This window comes from Eurosta solidaginis, chromosome 5, assembly GCF_040869045.1.
Source record: "Eurosta solidaginis isolate ZX-2024a chromosome 5, ASM4086904v1, whole genome shotgun sequence".
Classification (NCBI taxonomy): domain Eukaryota; kingdom Metazoa; phylum Arthropoda; class Insecta; order Diptera; family Tephritidae; genus Eurosta; species Eurosta solidaginis.
The window spans coordinates 92,534,387-92,554,112 of NC_090323.1; the positions used below are offsets into that span (position 1 = coordinate 92,534,387).

The window sequence follows — 19,726 nt, forward strand, 5'->3', positions numbered from 1 at the left end:
GGTTTGCATCGCCTGACCGGACAAATAAGCCTTGACGTTATAACACACTGCCCCTGCGGCAGATGTCGGCACCCTATTTAATTTCAATGCTCACCACGACCTCTGGCTTTTGAGCTTGCCAGTCGAACCAGAGGTAGACTGCTAGCACCGAAAATAGAAGGTATGACTTTCTGCACGATAAACGGCGATGCCCCCACTCGAATTGCAGGTAACTGTCACACCTCGCCAGAAATTTTCACCGTGAGCGCAGGGCTCTTTAACTGCATCGAATGACAGCCGATGCTTACTTTAACATCTGACCACCTGCCCATACTACTTTCAATACAGCGACCTGCTAATTTTACTGGGAAGGCTACACAACCTTCACAAATCAATCTTTGGCGGCTCTCCCCATTCCGACTGATGTCAGGAAAGGCCAGCGTGCGTTCCGCAAGGCCATCACTTCAGTCTCGGCACGCTTTATTCTGGCCGGCAGAATACCAGAAATCATACCCTGTTTCCCGACTGAAGCTGGAAACTTAACAAGAGAACGTGACCTAGCGTAACAACTCGTTCCTAGAGCCCCGATATTAGGAATCTAAACTTGCCATAAAAAAACGGTTCTATCTTCTCTTAATAACTAAAAAATGATATTTATACTTTTAATCTATTGTATTTGTGAATCTATATTTCTCAGCTGATGAGTTTCTCTGTAGCTGAGTGGTTTTAGATCTCGGCGCTTAGGAAGCCACTGCCTCTCAAAGACTCGGTAAAAATAAAAATTAGAAATTATAAATAAAACATAAATAAGAATTAGGATACAAAAAAAATGCAAAAAAAAAAACAATTATGTATGAATTAAAAAAAAAATAACAGGATTAGCCTGGTTTCATCGGGCCACTTGAGGGCAGTGCGCTGCCACAACGTCCGAGCTACAAAAAAAAAACAGTAAAAAATAATTAAAAAAGAAGGAATCCTTCCTAAAGCTCCGATATTATGAATCTAAACTTGGATATCGTGCGGCTGGTAAATGAATACAAACGTGCGAAATAGGAGAAGCATCTGAAGAACTGCAACCTCACTGCGGATGTTGGAAACCTGTGGTCAACCGTCAAGTCCTTGTCCAATCCAAAAAAAAACACAATGATAAAGTTTCCATCACTTTCGGTGATAAACATATATGTAATACTCTTATATAGCTAATAGAAAATGCTCGTAATGTGTTTTGAATTCGAAATCAAAACAAGACAGCCTATAAAATTCTTGCGATTGTAACAGCATAAGTGTGACAAGAAAAAATTTAAAGTTAGGTACATTCCATTAATGAATACAAAAACAAAAACGTTTAAACAGCAATATATCGGCACTCTGATGTTTGGGAATGTACCTAGACTTTTGTAACTATATAGGAGTATTACATATATGGTGATAAAGCTTTTTCGGATTCGAAGAAATGGGCCCTGCCTTTTGTTGACAATTTTTAATGCATCGTTCAGAAGACAAGGCCAGACGTCATGCAAACAGAAGGGCACATAAACATAAACACGCCGTGTTACCCATTACCATAGCCCCACAGACAGAATAATCATGCCAATGCTAAGAAGCCTGGCGATGAGGGAATAAACTAACTAACGCACGCTTTCAACTTGTCGTTAAAGCCTTTTGTCATTCCTGAACAGACGAAAGAACGTGTATCACGGGAGTCCCTGTCGTGAAGACTTACCTCCGGTGTAAAACACAGATCAATGTCCGTTGATCTTCGGCCCAACAAGTTGGTACCAATTCGGTGAGCTCGGGTGTTCAAGTCAACCAGCCTTGGTTTGGCCGAGGAGGACTATCCATCCTCCTCTTCCATTTTCGGGTAATGGCACCCGGTTGCACGGCAACTCCACCGCGAGTTCCGTGCTTGCCTCAGGATCCCTCTTTCATTGATTTTGATATCTCGATATCTGATTAACAAGTTAACCAGATTGAGATATTGTGTTTTTGTCGCAATTTAGGAATGTGACCAACCTTTTCTGTCCTGCAGTGTTACAACAATGTATAAATACATTGTTAACGACGGAGCTTGGTTTTGCTTAGATATTGCTTAAAGGGCCGCACTACGTTGACAAACAAAGTGAGCTTGGCATCCAATTATGCTCCGTCTTCAAACATCATCACAATTTAAATCAAGGGATGTGACCAACCTTTTCCGCACACAGACCTGTGAGTGCCGAGTGCCCGCCTCAACAATGCCCCTCGACATCGCTTGAGGCCACACTCGTTGACCTAGCATTGTGTGCCATATTGTCTACTATTGGCTTCCATTTTCGCTACTAATTTCGCTCCAATTTCCACTCAATTACACAACAATTATGCACCGATTTGCCTCCAAATACACTCCTACCACAATTAAGGGATGTGGCCAACCTTTTCCGCTCACAGACCTGTAAGTACCGAGTACCTGCCCCAGCAACATCTTTGCATTGCAGTCCGCCACACTGCAGTGATTTGACAACGTCAAATCTTGCCACATATAGGATGTGGCCATCCACACAGCGAACGCCTCCTATTCGCTTACGCAGTCTAAAGCAGCCTCAAACATCTCAAAAGACGAGATGAGCACCGGCCCACTCGTACAATTATCGATTGTTTTTTGGCTGACGATAGACATGCGTTCTTTCACCATCTTTAGTCAACTTTTTTTCAGCATTTTGTCACAAATTAAGGGATGTGACCAACCTATCATCTGCCCCTCAGGGTCAGCTTCTCAATGAAATTGGGACTGCCGTGGCAAGCATGAGACCGAATTCCCTTGGGTCTAGGGTCCCCAAGGGAAAACAAGTCTACTCAGAGCGTGTGTCATAAGTGAACTCTATTTGAAACCACAGCCACCGCGATGCTCCCACAAGGGGGCCATCCCAGGGCAGGAGGTGAGACCTGAGTACAAAGCATCGTTCGATGCAGTGCACCAGATCACACTGGCTACTCCTGCTCCCGCGGTAGCAGTTTTTATAAAGACCTTGCGTAGGGTCCCACAGGGTGATACACCGCGTCCACCCTGCTACCTTTCGAGTAAAACACCTTACTCATGGATTGGGTACCCATGGTATTATGGTCGCCTTTTACGACCGGTATACCTACCGTGGGCATATTCTAACCCCTAACCCACAGGGGGAGTCATTCCTGAACAATCGAAAATGGCTAGAATAATTCCACTGCTAGAGCCTGGGAAACCAGCTAACGAAGGCTTCATATCGACCGATATTCCTCCTTTCGCCAGTAGCGAAGACATTGGCTGCTCACCAAAATGTAGATCCTGATCAAACGTCACACCCAAGATTTTGGGGTGTAGGACAGTCGGTAGCGTAGTGCCATCGACGAGGATGTTCAAAATGATCGACATTTGGGAAGTCCATGCTGTAAATAAGGTCGCGGAGGACTTAGTCGGTGATAATATCAGGTTTTGCAAGGCAAAAAAACTGGAGAGATCAGGGAGGTGGCCGTTTATTCTGTTGCGAAGCTCCTCGATCTGTGGGCCTGGGTCTGTGGCCATTATTGTGCAGTCATCGGCGTAGGAAACGATAGTAACTCCTTCTGGTGGCGAAGGTAGCTTTGATATGTAAAAGTTAAACAAAAGTGTGGATAGGACACCACCCTGTGGCACCCCTTGTTTAATTCTTCTTGGCTTTGATGTTGCGTTTCTAAATTGCACCGATGCCTGCCGACCACCTAGATAATTTGCGGTCCACCTTTTAAGACTTGTTGGAAGGGTAGACCCTTCCAGGCCTTGCAGTAACGTGCGGTGGTTGACCGTATCAAAAGCTTTTGATAGGTCTAACGCAATGAGTACTGTTCTGTGGTGGGGTTTTGATTTAAACCGCAATTTATCTGGGTGCTAATGGCATTTAGCGCGGTGGTTGTGCTATGAAGTGCTCTGAAGCCAAGCTGATGACAGGCTAGTTGCAAATTTGCTTTGAAATAGGGGAGCAAAATGACTTCAGGTGTTTTGGCTACTGGCGATAAGAGAGATATCGGGCGATATGAATCTCCTATGTTAGCTGGTTTCTCAGGCTTTAGTAGCGGGACCACCGTGGCCATTTTCCATTTTTCGGGAATGACAAAGGTGGAAAGACACAGGTTGAAGACATGTGCTAAATATTTGAACCCCTCTTTCCCTAGGCTATTAAGGATCGGCATGTCTATGCCGTTTGGGCCCACTTCTTTGGATGGTTTAGCATGACCGATGGCATCCTCAATCCCTTTGGCGGTGATGGTAATCGGAGACGTGATGAATTTATGTTTATGTGCGTGCCTGCTGGCCCTCCGTCTAACTTTGTCGACCGTGGAATGCATTATATATTGTCGGCAAAAAGCGCTCGCGCTTTTTTTCGCATCCGACCGCACTTTATCGCCAAAGGCGATGGAAATTTTGCCATTGTGCTTAGACGAATGCGATAGGGACTTTACGGTGGACCAAAGCTTACCTACACCGCACTATGGCGCCTGGCAAAAATCAAAAATTTCATGAAAGCGTTCGATAAACCTAATTATGTTTTTAATAGAGAATTTTCCAGGGATTACGAATATATAACACTTATTAATGATATTTTAGGAGGTAGAGCCGCTCAAAAGTTGATTAATTTTTAACACTTAGAAAAATTTGTGTTTTTTGTACTTTTTTATTGTATTAAAAATTGTTTTGTCTCTAAACAAAACGGCCTGCAAATTTTAGAATGTCTCTAGAAAACTCCAAACTATTTGAGGTGTTCAAAGCTTCACAGACAAAAGCGGAGTTCGTTGAGGCTATTTGACAGAATTACCAAATGAAGCATGCAATAAAGAAGACAAAGGCTTGAAAGAAAAAATTGGCTTCCTCTACATTCCAATACAAAGAAAATGGCAAGCAGTCGGTCGTTCTACTTCAAGGTTTATAAGTAAGCATGAAAGTTTTTTGGACGAATAAATGCATAGCACATCCACCAATCGAACTAGAGGAAGACCAACAAAACCCATAGAAGAATGTTCGACCTACACATGGAAAAGGAAGCTGTCAGATTATACTGGAACTATCGCCACGACTCATCTTTCAGAAGCATTGCCTATTAAATATAAAAAGAACGAAGAAAACACCAAGTCTCATATCATAGGAGCAGTTGCGTTAGCAAGTCCAGTGCGACTGGGAAGGATCAAAAACAGCATTCCCACACCCCCAAATGCGCTACCTAGGAGATACACTCCTGAAGAGTCTTTGGCGCTGTTTATAGATCTCGGGTTATCGAAGGATAAATATAATATATTGCGTGAGTCATTATTGCAACATAATGCCGATCTTTTCCCTGAATACAAAGAAATCACTCAAGCCAAGAAAGAGAAATGATTTTAAATTGCCTAATTACAAAACGGAGTCTGAAAAAATAGTCTTTTTTACAGAGGGTTAAAATGTTTCAACGAATTACCTGCAAATATTAAGAATTGTGATAATAACTTATTTAAGAAAAGATTATATGCTCACGCGAAGTCAATGAATATAAAATAAGTATTAGGATTCGAATGGATTTGCTTCAAATACAAATTCAAATTCATGTTTCAAATTCAAATACAAATTCAAGTTCAATCTCATACATAGTACATATTGTTAATTATTGTTAATTAATGCAATAATATTTTTAAGTGTTGATCTAGGCTCTAAGAGTCGTAATAAATAAAATAATAAATAAAAAGAAAGAAGCAGTTCCTCCAAGAGCCAAAAAAACCGAAGTATCAGCTGAAGTTGAGATCCAAAACTTAACAGATCATACGTCTATGCGAATCCTGTTGTTGTTGTTGTTGTAGCAGTGCTTCGCCCCACCTAACAGCTGCGACCGATCACAAATTGTCATCAATATCCTCAAACGGGAGTCCAAGGAAACTTGCTGTATCAACAGGGGTGGACCATAATGAAAGGGGTGTGAGAGGCGTTGGTTCCACATTACAGTTAAAGAGATGGTTGGTGTCATGTGGAGACACATTGCAAGCGGGGCATACATTTTGTATGTCGGGTTTGATTCTGGATAGGCAAGAGTTTAACCTGTTACAGTATCCAGAACGAAGTTGAGCTAGAGTGACTCGCGTTTCCCTGGGGAATATGCGTTCCCCTTCCGCAAGTTTTGAGTACTGTTCTTTCAGTACTGGATTCACCGGGCAATTCCTGGCATAAAGGTCCGACGCCTGTTTGTGGAGTTCACCAAGTGCCGTATTTCGTCAAAATGCTTACGGAGATGACTCCTTAAGCACCTAGGCGGTGTTGGCTCATCAATCAGATGTCTGTTGGGATGCCCAGTTTTCTGGGTATTCAACAGAAACTGTTTGGTTAGCATCTCATTTCTCTCCCTGATGGAGAGTATTTTCGCCTCATTATGTAGATGGTGTTCTGGGGACATAAGAAGACAGCCCGTGGCGATTCTGAGAGCAGGATTTTGGCAGGCCTGTAGCTTCTTCCAGTGGGTAGTTTTTAGGCTTGGCGACCATATAGTGGACGCGTAACACGCAATCGGCTGGCCAGTTGCCTTGTATGTGGTAATGAGCGTTTCTTTGTCTTTTCCCCAAGTACTGCCAGCAAGGGATTTGAGGATTTTATTACGGCTCTGGATTTTCGGAGCAATTGCGGGTGCGTGCCCACCTAAATGTAGATCCTGATCAACCGTCACACCCAAGATTTTGGGTTGTAGGACAGTCGGTAGCGTAGTGCCATCGACGTGGATGTTCAAAATGGTCGACATTTGGGACGTCCATGTTGTAAATAAGGTCGAGGAGGATTTAGTCGGTGATAATACCAGATTTCGCGAGGCGAAAAAACTGGAGAGATCAGGGAGGTAGCCGTTTATTCTGTTGCAAAGCTCATCGATCTGTGGGCCTGGGCCTGTGGCCATTATTGTGCAGTCATCGGCGTAGGAAACGATAGTAACTCCTTCTGGTGGCGAAGGTAGCTTAGATATGTAGACATTAAACAAAAGTGGGGATAGGACACCATCCTGTGGCACCCCTTGTTTAATTCTTCTTGGTTTTGATGTTTCATTTCTAAATTGCACCGATGCCTGCCGACCACGCAGATAATTTGCGGTCCACCTTTTAAGACTTGGTGGAAGGGTAGACCCTTCCAGGTCTTGCAGTAACGTGCCATGGTTGACCGTATCAAACGCTTTTGATTGGTCTAGCGCAACGAGTACTGTTCTATGGTGGGGGTTTTGATTTAAACCGCAATTTATCTGGGTGCTGATGGCATTTAGCGCGGTGGTGGTTCTATGGAGTTTTCTGCAGCCATGCTGATGACAGGCTAGCTGCAAATTTGCTTTGAAGTAGGGGAGCAAAATGGCTTCAAGCGTTTTGGCTACTGGCGGGGAGAGATATCGGGCGATACGACTCTCCTATGTTAGCTGGTTTCCCAGGCTTTAGTAGCGGGACCACCTTGGCCATTTTCCATTTTTCGGGTATGACAAATGTGAAAAGAGACAGGTTGAAGACATGTGCTAAATATTTGAAACCCTCTTTTCCTAGGCTTTTAAGCGTCGACATGGCTATGCCGTCTGGGCCCACTGCTTTGGATGGTTTAGCATGACCGATGGCATCCTCAACCTCTTTGGCGGTGATGGTAATTGGTGACGCGCTGAATTTTATGTTTAAGTGCGTGTCTGTTGGCCCTCCATCTTTGTCGACCGGAGCATTATATATTGTCGGCAGAAAGCGCTCGCGCATTTTTTCGCATCCGACAGCACTTTATCGCCAAAGGCGATGGAAACTTTGTCATTGTGCCTAGACGGATTCGGTAAGGACTTTACGGTGGACCAAAGTTTACCTGCACCGGCAGAGAGGTTACAACCGCTTAGGTGCTCCTCCCATTTCGCCCGCTTGTGTTCATCCACAAGCAATCTGATGCGTTGGTTTATATCCCTTATTTGGGGGTCGCCGGGTCACGTTCTCTCGCTAAATTTGCGGAAGTGGGGCCGAATTTCGGAAATTCTACCAGCGGAAATGAAACGTGCCGAGGCGCATTCAATGACCTTGCGCAAAGCACGCGCCCTTGGCAGGCATCAGTCGGGATAGGGAGGGCAGCAAAGCGGTTGTCTTTAAAGGATTTGTATTCGTCCCACTTTCCTTTTTTAAAGTTTATGAAAGTGCGTTTTTTTGTGACGATGAAGTCGGCGGTACGCTCGAGCGAAATAAGTATAGGCAGGTGGTCGGATGCCAATGTTACCATCGGCTGCCAGTTGACGCAGTTTACGAGTTCTGCGCTCACGATTGAAATATCCTGCGAACTGTGACAGCTTCCTACTGGGGGCGTCTCCGTTTATGGCGCAGAACGTCGTTTCTTCTGTTTGATCCGCCAACATCTCACCCCTACTGTCCGCCCGCAAGTTTGATTGCCATAGATCGTGATGGGCATGGAAATGGCCTAAGATAATGCGATTGGTGCCAGTGAGTAAGGCGCTGATATTAGGGCGGTATCCACTGGGGAAACAGGTGGCATGAGGGATGTAGATGTTGATGATTTCTAGGTTTGCATCGCCTGACCGGACAGATAAGCCTCGACGTTCTAAGACACTGTCCCTGCGGTCGATGCCGGGATCAAATATATGCTATTGCACAGAGTGGTGTATGATAAACGCGAGGCCGCCTCCATTTCCGCTCTCGCGATCTTTTCTGTGGACATTATACCCAGAACAGGTCTGCAGTGTAGATCTTGCTGTGAGTTTAGTCTCTTGAATCGCAGCAATGCGGATGTTATGCCGCTTCATGGAATCGACAATCTCCGTGATCTTCCCAGTTAATCCATTACAGTTTAACTGCAGAATTTTGAAACCCTTTTTCCCTAGGCTTTTAAGCGTCGACATGACTATGCCGTCTGGGCCCACTGCTTTGGATGGTTTAGCATGACCGATGGCATCCTCAACCTCTTTGGCGGTGATGGTAATTGGTGACGCGGTGAATTTTATGTTTAAGTGCGTGTCTGTTGGCCCTCCATCTTTGTCGACCGGAGCATTATATATTGTCGGCGGAAAGCGCTCGCGCATTTTTTCGCATCCGACAGCACTTTATCGCCAAAGGCGATGGAAACTTTGTCATTGTGCCTAGACGGATTCGATAAGGACTTTACGGTGGACCAAAGTTTACCTGCACCGGCAGAGAGGTTACAACCGCTTAGGTGCTCCTCCCATTTCGCCCGCTTGTGTTCATCCACCGGCAATCTGATGCGTTGGTTTATATCCCTTATTTGGGGGTCGACGGGATCGAGCTGTCTTATAAGGTCACGTTCTCTCGCTAAATTTGCGGCCTCATCGGGGAAGTGGGGCCGAATTGCGGGAATTCTACCGGCGGAAATGAAACGTGTCGAGGCGGATTCAATGACCTTGCGCAAAGCACGCGCCCCTTGGCAGGCATCAGTCGGGATAGGGAGGGCAGCAAAGCGGTTGTCTGTAAAGGATTTGTATTCGTCCCACTTTCCTTTTTTAAAGTTTATGAAAGTGCGTTTTTTGTGACAATGAAGTCGACGGTAAGCTCGAGCGAAATAAGTATAGGCAGGTGGTCGGATGCCAATGTTACCATCGGCTGCCAGTTGACGCAGTTTACGAGTTCTGCGCTCACGACTGAAATATCCGGCGAACTGTGACAGCTTCCTACCCTACGTGTGGGGGCGTCTCCGTTAATGGCGCAGAACGTCGTTTCTTCTGTTTGATCCGCCAATATCTCACCCCTACTGTCCGCCCACAAGTTTGAATGCCATAGATCGTGATGGGCATGGAAATCGCCTAAGATAATGCGATTGGTGCCAGTGAGTAAGGCGCTGATATTAGGGCGGTATCCACTGGGGCAACAGGTGGCATGAGGGATGTAGATGTTGATGATTTCTAGGTTTGCATCGCCTGACCGGACAGATAAGCCTCGACGTTCTAAGACACTGTCCCTGCGGTCGATGCCGGGATCAAATATATGCTATTGCACAGAGTGGTGTATGATAAACGCGAAGCCGCCTCCATTTCCGCTCTCGCGATCTTTTCTGTGGACATTATACCCAGAACAGGTCTGCAGTGTATATCCTGCTGTGAGTTTAGTCTCTTGAATCGCAGCAATGCGGATGTTGTGCCGCTTCATGAAATCGACAATCTACGTGATCTTCCCAGTTAACCCATTACAGTTTAACTGCAGAATTCTGAAGTGCTAGGGGGAGACGTCGCCACTCTGGGAGTAAGTGACGGGTGACTGCGCCTGGGTTGTGGAAGGCAACTGCTGTTGTGGAGGCTGATGCTCGTCATTGTTCCCGAATCTACTACGGAGAGTGTAGGTATGAGTGGGAGCAGCCGTAAGAGTTGGTGGCGCCGTGGGGCGCGAGCAGCAGCGGGTACTTGTTGTGGTTTTCTGGGCAGCGGGGCTGCTGGAAGGTCGTGGGGGGGCTAAGGCGCAGACTACGGGACGTCCTAGGGCGTGGACGTATGGTTTTGGGATCTAGCCCAGAACAACCTGTCCGATGCAACCATCCCTTACACGAGACACACTGACAAGAGTATGACCGTCCTAAAAAGATTCTTTTCCGGCAAATGCAGGAAAACCATTTCTCAGGACCGGGGTCAGGAGACGGCCCGGATTGGGTTCGATACCCTCCCGGAGCAAGAGAATATGGAGCAGTCCCGCTGCAAGGAGCTGCTGGGAGGATTGCAATGTGTGGGAGGGACGCAACAAATTAAATGGGGTTACACTGAAATGGCAGTCCTTGGTCGGGAAAAATCCCGAGTCGCTCCGGTACATAGAACCGACGGCCTCGGGAAGCGAAATATGCGACTCCTGAAAAGTTTTTCTGAAGAAAAGTTGAAATCACTGCCAAAAAACCCAACATTGGTAAATAAATGGGGCTGTGTTGGATCATCAGGACAAAGCGCATATAAACAAAGAATAAATGTAGACGATGGAACAAATACAGATGGTTATATATTTATGGCTTCTATTGTTCCCCTCCGTTTAAAAGATGAAGCTTCAGAATATTGGAAAAAACCACGGCCATTATCAGTTAAATTGTGCTGGCCGATATTATTTAAATATGAGAAGGAGTCTTCGGAACTCATAAAAGCTACAGTGAGTGATATAAAAACTCAAATCGCAAAATTAGAACCAACAATAATTGAAATCGAAGACGGGAATGCCATAAAGCATGATTTTCTTCTAACAATGGTCGATGGAAAAGTTTTAACCTTACTAACAAACACATCATCTACATTGAAATATCCAATCTGTAAGAAGAGTCAAACAGACTTTGAAAATCTTGATGATTCAATTATTGACGAACTAAATTATGAGTATGGAATATCTCCTTTGCATGCGAGAACAAGGTGCATGGAATTCGTTTTGAAACTGGCTTATACACTACCACAACAAGGAGAAGTTTTCGACGACAATGCAACATCTAAGGAAAAACAAAACATTAGAAAAAACTAATTCAAGATGCGTTTTATAAAGAGCTTGGCCTGAGAGTTGACTGCCCAAAGTATGGATACGGCAACACAAATGATGGAAACTCCTCAAGAAGATTTTTTGAACACGATGAAATGACTGCTCGCATTACTGGAGTCGATAGAGATATTGTGAAACGATTGGGAGTAATTTTAAATATTTTAAATTGCCAAGAAAAAGTTAATGGACCTAAATTTGGAGAATATTCATCGAAAACTGCAGAGCTGCTGCTTCAAAAGTATCCTGAGAAAAAGCTTACACCAACGGTACATAAAATTTTGACCCATGGAAAGGATTTAATAGAATACCAGTGTTTACCGTTAGAATTGTCTGAAGAAGCTCAAGAATCTAAAAACAAGGACTACAAAATATATAGAAGTACTAACGCTTGCAAAATCTCACTAGTTAGGCAAAACGAGGACCCTTTCAACATGTTGGCCATCTCTTCTGAACCAGTCATATCATCACAAAGAAATCTTACATACACCTATAGCTCAGAAATGGTTTCCTTGAAGGATATATTTTCAAGTGACGAAGACTACGTTAAGATTAAATAAATGATCCTCCTTTTTCTATCACAACAAAAAAATTATTTAGTACTTAGTTTTGTTATTTTATTGAAAAAAAAGGAATCAATAAATACAAGTTTATTATTTATTATAAATAATACAGTTATTTCATTTAGTAATTATAATCATATAATTTTCGTTTTTACATCTTTTTAAAATTTATCAAATTTTAAGATGAGTTTTGAAGCACCCTTTATGTATATTTATTTTAAAGCTTAGGCTTTGGCTATCAGAAGAGTAATAAATTTTTACAGAAATCAATAAATTGGTAAACCGGTTATTAATATAAAACTGTTTGTCATAAGTGGGCAGTGCTCAAAAATTTATTAGTTGTTACCCTTTGGCTCAAATATAATAATATTGAACAACTTTTAATAATTTTTCTTAGTTAAGTATTAATAAAATATTTGGTTTTTGAATTTTTCAAAATAATGAAATAAATTTATTCAATGAATTTTCAAGCAATGTTTATATACTTATCCCCTAGCGTACACATTTCACTCAAGAATATAACATCTTAAAAGAAGTAATGCGTCCATCAAGTTTGGTGGATATTGATAACCTTGATACTAAGACAAACCTTTTAATCATAAGTGGGTAGAGCCACACTGCCACACTTCTTCATACAAATCATAAGTTTATCTGATTTCATGTACAAATACATCCTCATGTTGGCCATCTCTTCTGTTTGTCATACAAATCATAAGTTTATCTGATTTCATGTACAAATACATCCTCATAAAAAAATTCAAAGTTTGTATTTTTCTACAATTTTTCAACTTTGACGAATTATTGTGTTACTCTGGCACCCTGTATTTTAAACCGTCTAAAGTATAAATAATTAGCTTTCAGGTGCAGTATAAATCTTTAAAATATCTTCATAAGTTCAAAAGTTATGATTTTTGCAAAGAAAAAACTCAAAAGGCGCCATAGTGCACTGGCATAGAGGTTACAGCCGCTTAGGTGCTCCTCCATTTCGCCCGCTTCCGTTCATCCACAAGCAATCTGATGCGTTGGTTTATATCCCTTATTTGGGGGTCGTCTGGAACGAGCTGTCCTATAAGGTCACGTTCTCTCGCTAAATTTGCGGCCTCCGCCGGAAAGTGAGGCCGAATTTCGGGAATTCTACCGGCGGGAATAAAGCGAGCCGAGGCGGATCAATGACCTTGCGGAAAACACGCACCCCTTGGCGAGCATCAGTCGGGATAGGGAGGGCAGAAAAGCGGTTGCCTGTAAAGGATTTGTATTCATCCCACTTTCCTTTTTTAAAGTTTATGAAATTACGTTTTTCTGTGACGATGAAGTCGGAGGCACGCTCGATCGTAATAAGTATAGGCAGGTGGTCGGATTCCAATGTTACCATCGGCTGCCAGCTGACGCAGCTTACGAGTCTGCGCTCACGATTGATATATCCGGCGAACTGTGAAAGCTTCCTACCATACGTGTGGGGGCGTCTCCTTTTATTATGCAGAACGTCGTTTCTTCTATTTGATCCGCCAACATCTCACCCCAACTGTCTGCCTGCAAGTTTGAATGCCATAGATCGTGATGGGCATTGAATTCGCCTAAGATAATGCGATTATTGCCGTTGAGTAAGGCGCTGATATTAGGGCGGTATTCACGGGGACAACAGGTGACAGGAGCTATGTAGATGTTGATGGTTTCTAGGTTTGCATCGCCTGACCGGACAAATAAGCCTTGACGTTCTAACACACTGCCCCTGCGGCCGATGTCGGCACCCTATTTAATTTCAATGCTCACCACGACCTCTGGCTTTTGAGCTTGCCAGTCGAACCAGAGGTAGACTGCTAGCACCGAAAATAGAAGGTATGACTTTCTGCACGATAAACGGCGATGCCCCCACTCGAATTGCAGGTAACTATCACACCTCGCCAGAAATTTTCACCGTGAGCGCAGGGCTCTTTAACTGCATCGAATGACAGCCGATGCTTACTTTAACATCTGACCACCTGCCCATACTACTTTCAATACAGCGACCTGCTAATTTTACTGGGAAGGCTACACAACCTTCACAAATCAATCTTTGGCTGCTCTCCCCATTCCGACTGATGTCAGGAAAGGCGAGCGTGCGTTCCGCAAGGCCATCACTTCAGTCTCGGCACGCTTTATTCTGGCCGGCAGAGTACCAGAAATCATACCCTGTTTCCCGACTGAAGCTGCAAACTTAACAAGAGAACGTGGCCTAGCGTAGCAACTCGTTCCTAGAGCCCCGATATTAGGAATCTAAACTTGCCATAAAAAACGGTTCTATCTTCTCTTAATAACTAAAAAATGATATTTATACTTTTAATCTGTTGTACTTGTGAATCTATATTTCTCAGCTGATGTGTTTCTCTGTAGCTGGGCGGTTTTAGATCTCGGCGCTTAAGAAGCCACTGCCTCTCAAAGACTCGGTAAAAATAAAAATTTGAAATTATAAATAAAACATAAATAAGAATTAGGATACAAAAATATGCAAAAAAAAAAAACAATTATGTATGAATTAAAAAAAAAATAACAGCATTAGGCTAGTTTCATCGGGCCACTTGAGGGCAGTGCGCTGCCACAACGTCCGAGCTAAAAAAAAACAAAACAAACAAAAAAATAAAAAAAAAAAAATAAAAAAAAGAACTCCTTCCTAAAGCCCCGATATTAGGAATCTAAACTTGGATATCGTGCGGCTGGTAAATGAATACAAACGTGCGAAATAGGAGAAGCATCTGAAGAACTGCAACCTCACTGCGGATGTTGGAAACCTGTGGTCAACCGTCAAGTCCTTGTCCAATCCAAAAAAACACAATGATAAAGTTTTCATCGCTTTCGGTGATAAACATATATGTAATACTATTATATAGCTAATAGAAAATGCTCGCAATGTGTTTTGATTTCGAAATCAAAACAAGACAGCCTATAAAATTCTTGTGATTGTAGCAGCATAAGTGTGACAAGAAAAAATTTAAAGTTAGGTACATTTCATTAATGAATACAAAAACAAAAACGTTTAAACAGCAATATATCGGCACTCTGATGTTTGCGAATGTACCTAGACTTTTGTAACTAAGTATATAGCAGTATTACATATATGGTGATAAAGCCTTATCGAATTCGAAGAAATGGGCCCCTGCCTTTTGCTGACAATTTTTAATGCATCGTTCAGAAGACAAGGCCAGACGTCATGCAAACAGAAGGGCACATAAACATAAACACGCCGTGTTACCCATTACCATAGCCCCACACACGGAATAATCATGCCAATGCTAAGAAGCCTGGCGCTGAGGGAATAAACTAACTAACGCACGCTTTCAACCTGTCGTTAAACCTTTTGTCATTCCTGAACAATCGAAAATGGCTAGAATAATTCCACTGCTAGAGCCTGGGAAACCAGCTAACGAAGGCGTGTCATATCGACCGATATTCCTGCTTTCGCCAGTAGCGAAGACATTGGAAAACGTCCCGCTTCCTCATTTCACGCGAATCTTCGCCTAGCCATCCATCAACATGGCTTCCGCAAAATGCATACCACTACCACTGAGCTAATCGTCATAAACACTCAGATAAATTACGGGATAAATCAGGAATAACCTAATGTTGTTGTTGTTGTTGTAGCGATAACCCAATCACAGGGTGATGCTCGTGGCACTCGACGTGTAAAAAGCTTTTGACACAGTCAACCTCTGCTCCCTACTCCAAGACAGCCCTCTTAAAAAAAAGTACCAGTACAAGTACAAGTATCAGTACCTCAGTACTTCGAAAAATTAGTACAAGTATAAGTATCGAAGTACTTGTGCTTGAATTGTTTAAGTACAAGTAAAGTACTTTTAAGTACTTTCGAAGTACTTTGATAAGTATTGGACGGTTTTGAAGCGGATCAATCAGCACCCTTACGATCACCTAACTTTGACATAATGGTTGAAGAAGAGTTTTACAGGTATTTTAATGATACATCAACAGATTTCAATATGCTTCAGAGTTATCCTCTTATGAAGGACCTATCACCCAAAATGAATACGCGCTTAGCTTTCTCCAAACCAGTACAGCGTTTATTTTCCTTAGCAGGCATTGTTTGTAGTCCTAGGAGGCAATCAATGAGGGACTTTTCTTTGGAAAAGCTAGTACTAATGAACGGAAACACAAAACTACTTTAATATTGTGAGCTGTGTTACAATATTTTTTTTTTTGTTTCGTAGAAGGAGGAAATGCTTTACGCACTGACCGGGATATTTAAGCCTCACTGCGAGACTCTCCGGGTATAGGACTACCGTCTTGCAAGACAGCCTATAAAATTCTTGTGATTGTAGCAGCATAAGTGTGACAAGAAAAAATTTAAAGTTAGGTACATTCCATTAATGAATACAAAAACAAAAACGTTTAAACAGCAATATATCGGCACTCTGATGTTTGGGAATGTACCTAGACTTTTGTAACTAAGTATATAGCAGTATTACATATATGGTGATAAAGCCTTATCGGATTCGAAGAAATGGGCCCCTGCCTTTTGCTGACAATTTTTAATGCATCGTTCAGAAGACAAGGCCAGACGTCATGCAAACAGAAGGGCACATAAACATAAACACGCCGTGTTACCCATTACCATAGCCCCACACACGAAATAATCATGCCAATGCTAAGAAGTCTGGCGTTGAGGGAATAAACTAACTAACGCACGCTTTCAACCTGTCGTTAAACCTTTTGTCATTCCTGAACAATCGAAAATTGCTAGAATAATTCCACTGCCAGAGCCTGGGAAACCAGCTAACGAAGGCGTGTCATATCGACCGATATCCCTGCTTTCGCCAGTAGCGAAGACATTGGAAAACGTCCCGCTTCATCATTTCACGCGAATCTTCGCCTAGCCACCAATCAACATGGCTTCCGCAAAATGCATACAACTACCACTGAGCTAATCGTCATAAACACTCCGATAAATTACGGACTAAATCAGGAATAACCTAATGCTGTTGTTGTTGTTGTAGCGATAACCCAATCACAGGGCGGTGCTCGTGGCACTCGACGTGTAAAAAGCTTTTGACACAGTCAACCTCTGCAAGACAGCCCTTTAAAAAAAAAATACCAGTACAAGTACAAGTATCAGTACCTCAGTACTTCGAAAAATTAGTACAAGTTAAGTATCGAAGTACTTGTACTTGAATTGTTTAAGTACAAGTAAAGTACTTTTAAGTACTTTCGAAGTACTTTGATAAGTATTGGACGGTTTTGAAGCGGATCAATCAGCACCCTTACGATCACCTAACTTTGACATAATGGTTGAAGAAGAGTTTTACAGGTATTTTAATGATACATCAACAGATTTCAATATGCTTCAGAGTTATCCTCTTATGAAGGACCTATCGCCCAAAATAAATACGCGCTTAGCTTTCTCCGACCCAGTACAGCGTTTATTTTCCTTAGCAGGCATTGTTTGTAGTCCTAGAAGGCAATCAATTAGGGACTTTTCTTTGGAAAAGCTAGTACTAATGAACGCAAACACAAAACTGCTTTAATATTGTGAGCTGTGTTACAATAATTTTTTTTTTGTTTCGTAGAAGGAGGAAATGCTTTACGCACTGACCAGGATATTTAAGCCTCACTGCGAGACTCTCCGGGTATAGGACTACCGTCTTGCATGAAGGCCTACCCACTAAAACCTAACCTCCCAAGGCCCGCGCTAATCCCAGTACCCGGGACCGCGTTTAGCATTACTTCGGGTACATTCGAAGAAGGTGTGGCGTACATCGTCTATTTTCCCACAGTACAGGCAGCTCGGGTTATCAACCTTACCCATTCTGTGTAGGTATTTGCGGAAGTAACCGTGTCCCGTTAGAAACTGGGTCAGGTAAAAGTCTACCTCTCCGTGTGGTCGCTTCAACCATGGATTCAGTTCAGGGATTAGTTCCCTAGTCCACTTTCGTACGACGCTATTGCTCCACTGATCTTGGCAACGTCGGATCGATTCTTCTTGCGGCTGCATGGCAACAGCAGCTCTACTTGATTGCGATCCGTGGTCGTATATTGCTTTTCTTTCCTCAGCGAGAAGATATATCGGTATGGTTCCCACAACGACCAGGACAGCTTCAGCCGATACCGTGCGGTAAGCCGAAGATATTCGCAGCGCCCCTCTGCATTGGACCGAGGTGAGGGCAACTCGGTTCTTCCGGTATTTCATTGCGGTCGCCCAGATTTCTGCATCATATAAGAGTATATAATTCGAGGCTGATGCAAGCAACTTCCTTGTGCATGGCTTTGGGCCACCTGTGTTTGCCATTAATCTATTCAAATTCGCTATTGTGGGCGCAGCTCTTTCGCAGGCTCCTCTTATGTGATCCGAGAAGTTGAGTTTGCTGTCTAACCTCACTCCCAGATATTTCGTTGAAGCGAGTGTTTCTATGGGCTGGTCCCCAACCATCATGTTCCTGGTAGTGGGAATACGTCTCTTTGTGAGGATGACGATCTCCGTTTTTGCTGTTGATAACTGGAGACCTATTTACATTAAGCATGACCTGGTTTAACTTTAGCTGTACCTGGTCGCAGCTTGGTGCTGTTATCACAGCTGCCACGTCGCCTGCAAAAGCAACGAGGAAGGTGCTTTCTGGCATGTCTAATCGAAGAAGGCTGTCGTAAGTTATATTCCAGAGATCGGGACCTAGTACCGAACCCTGGGCTGCTCCACCTGTTATTTTTACCTTTTTTTTGACCGTGAGTGGTTTCATATATTAGATACCTGTCTCTTAAGTAGTCCCTTAAAATTTTTAACAAATATTGCGGTACTTTGAAAGTGCTTTCTAGTTCCTGAAGCATGTCCTCCCACCCAGCTGAGTTAAAAGCGTTTTTGACGTCCAGCGTGACCAGCAACACTATAAGTCGCTGTCCCGGCTTTCTTGACTGCGTCTATAACTGCTGCTATGGCATTGATTGTGGAGTGCCCCCTCCGAAAACCATGCTGTCTAGGAGACAGTACTCCGCCGTCCTGTAACGCTCTGGTGAGGCGCTGCTTCAGGAGACTCTCCATCAATTTCCCTGCTGTGTTCAACATGCATATCGGACGGCAGGATGATGGAGAGTTGGGATCTCCTTTCCTTTTTTGGAATGAGAAGCAGTCGTGCCGTCTTCCATGTGGTGGGGAAAGTTCTTTCTTCGAGACATTTGTTGTACATGTGCAACATAAGTTCTGAGCAGTTATTTGCAGCTAGCCTAATTGCCTCCGCGGGTATTCCGTCGGGCCCAGGTGCTTTCCTAGGTTTCATAGTTCGCACGTCAGCTTTAGGCTCTTCTTCTTGGAATGGTTTCACGTTGCGGTCTTCATGGGTAACGTACCCGTCCTCCCTAGGCGGTTGGGTGGGAAACAGGACATCCACAATGTTCCTTATTTGGTTCTCGTCCATCAGCTGGCTTGGCGAACGGAACTTCTTCATTACTATCTTATACCCTTGCCCCCATGGGTCTCGATCCACTTCCTCGCAAAGCGCTTTCCAGAACTTAAGCTTGCCTTGCTTAATGGCAGCACTAAGATCTTTCTTCGCTCCTTTGTACGCTTCCGACTTTTCTAGAGCCTCAGGCCTGCCGCGCGCGCGGGTTGCTAGCCTTTGCATCCTATGGTATATTTTCCGCAGCTCCGCCATTTTCTGCCTCTGACCGGGATCGTTTAGGTGGAAAGTGATGTACTTGTGATCGCTGCCAGTCAGATCCTCTATGACTCTCCATCCAGGAGCGGTCAGCAGCAG

General features: G+C 43.5%; 1 protein-coding gene across 4 annotated transcripts in view; it reads right to left on the reverse strand.

Moving 5' to 3' along the window:
* The window catches only part of simj (simjang), a 501,009-nt gene that overhangs the window by 259,331 nt on the left and 221,952 nt on the right, over nt 1-19,726 (reverse strand). The gene's annotated exons all lie outside the window — the stretch shown is intronic.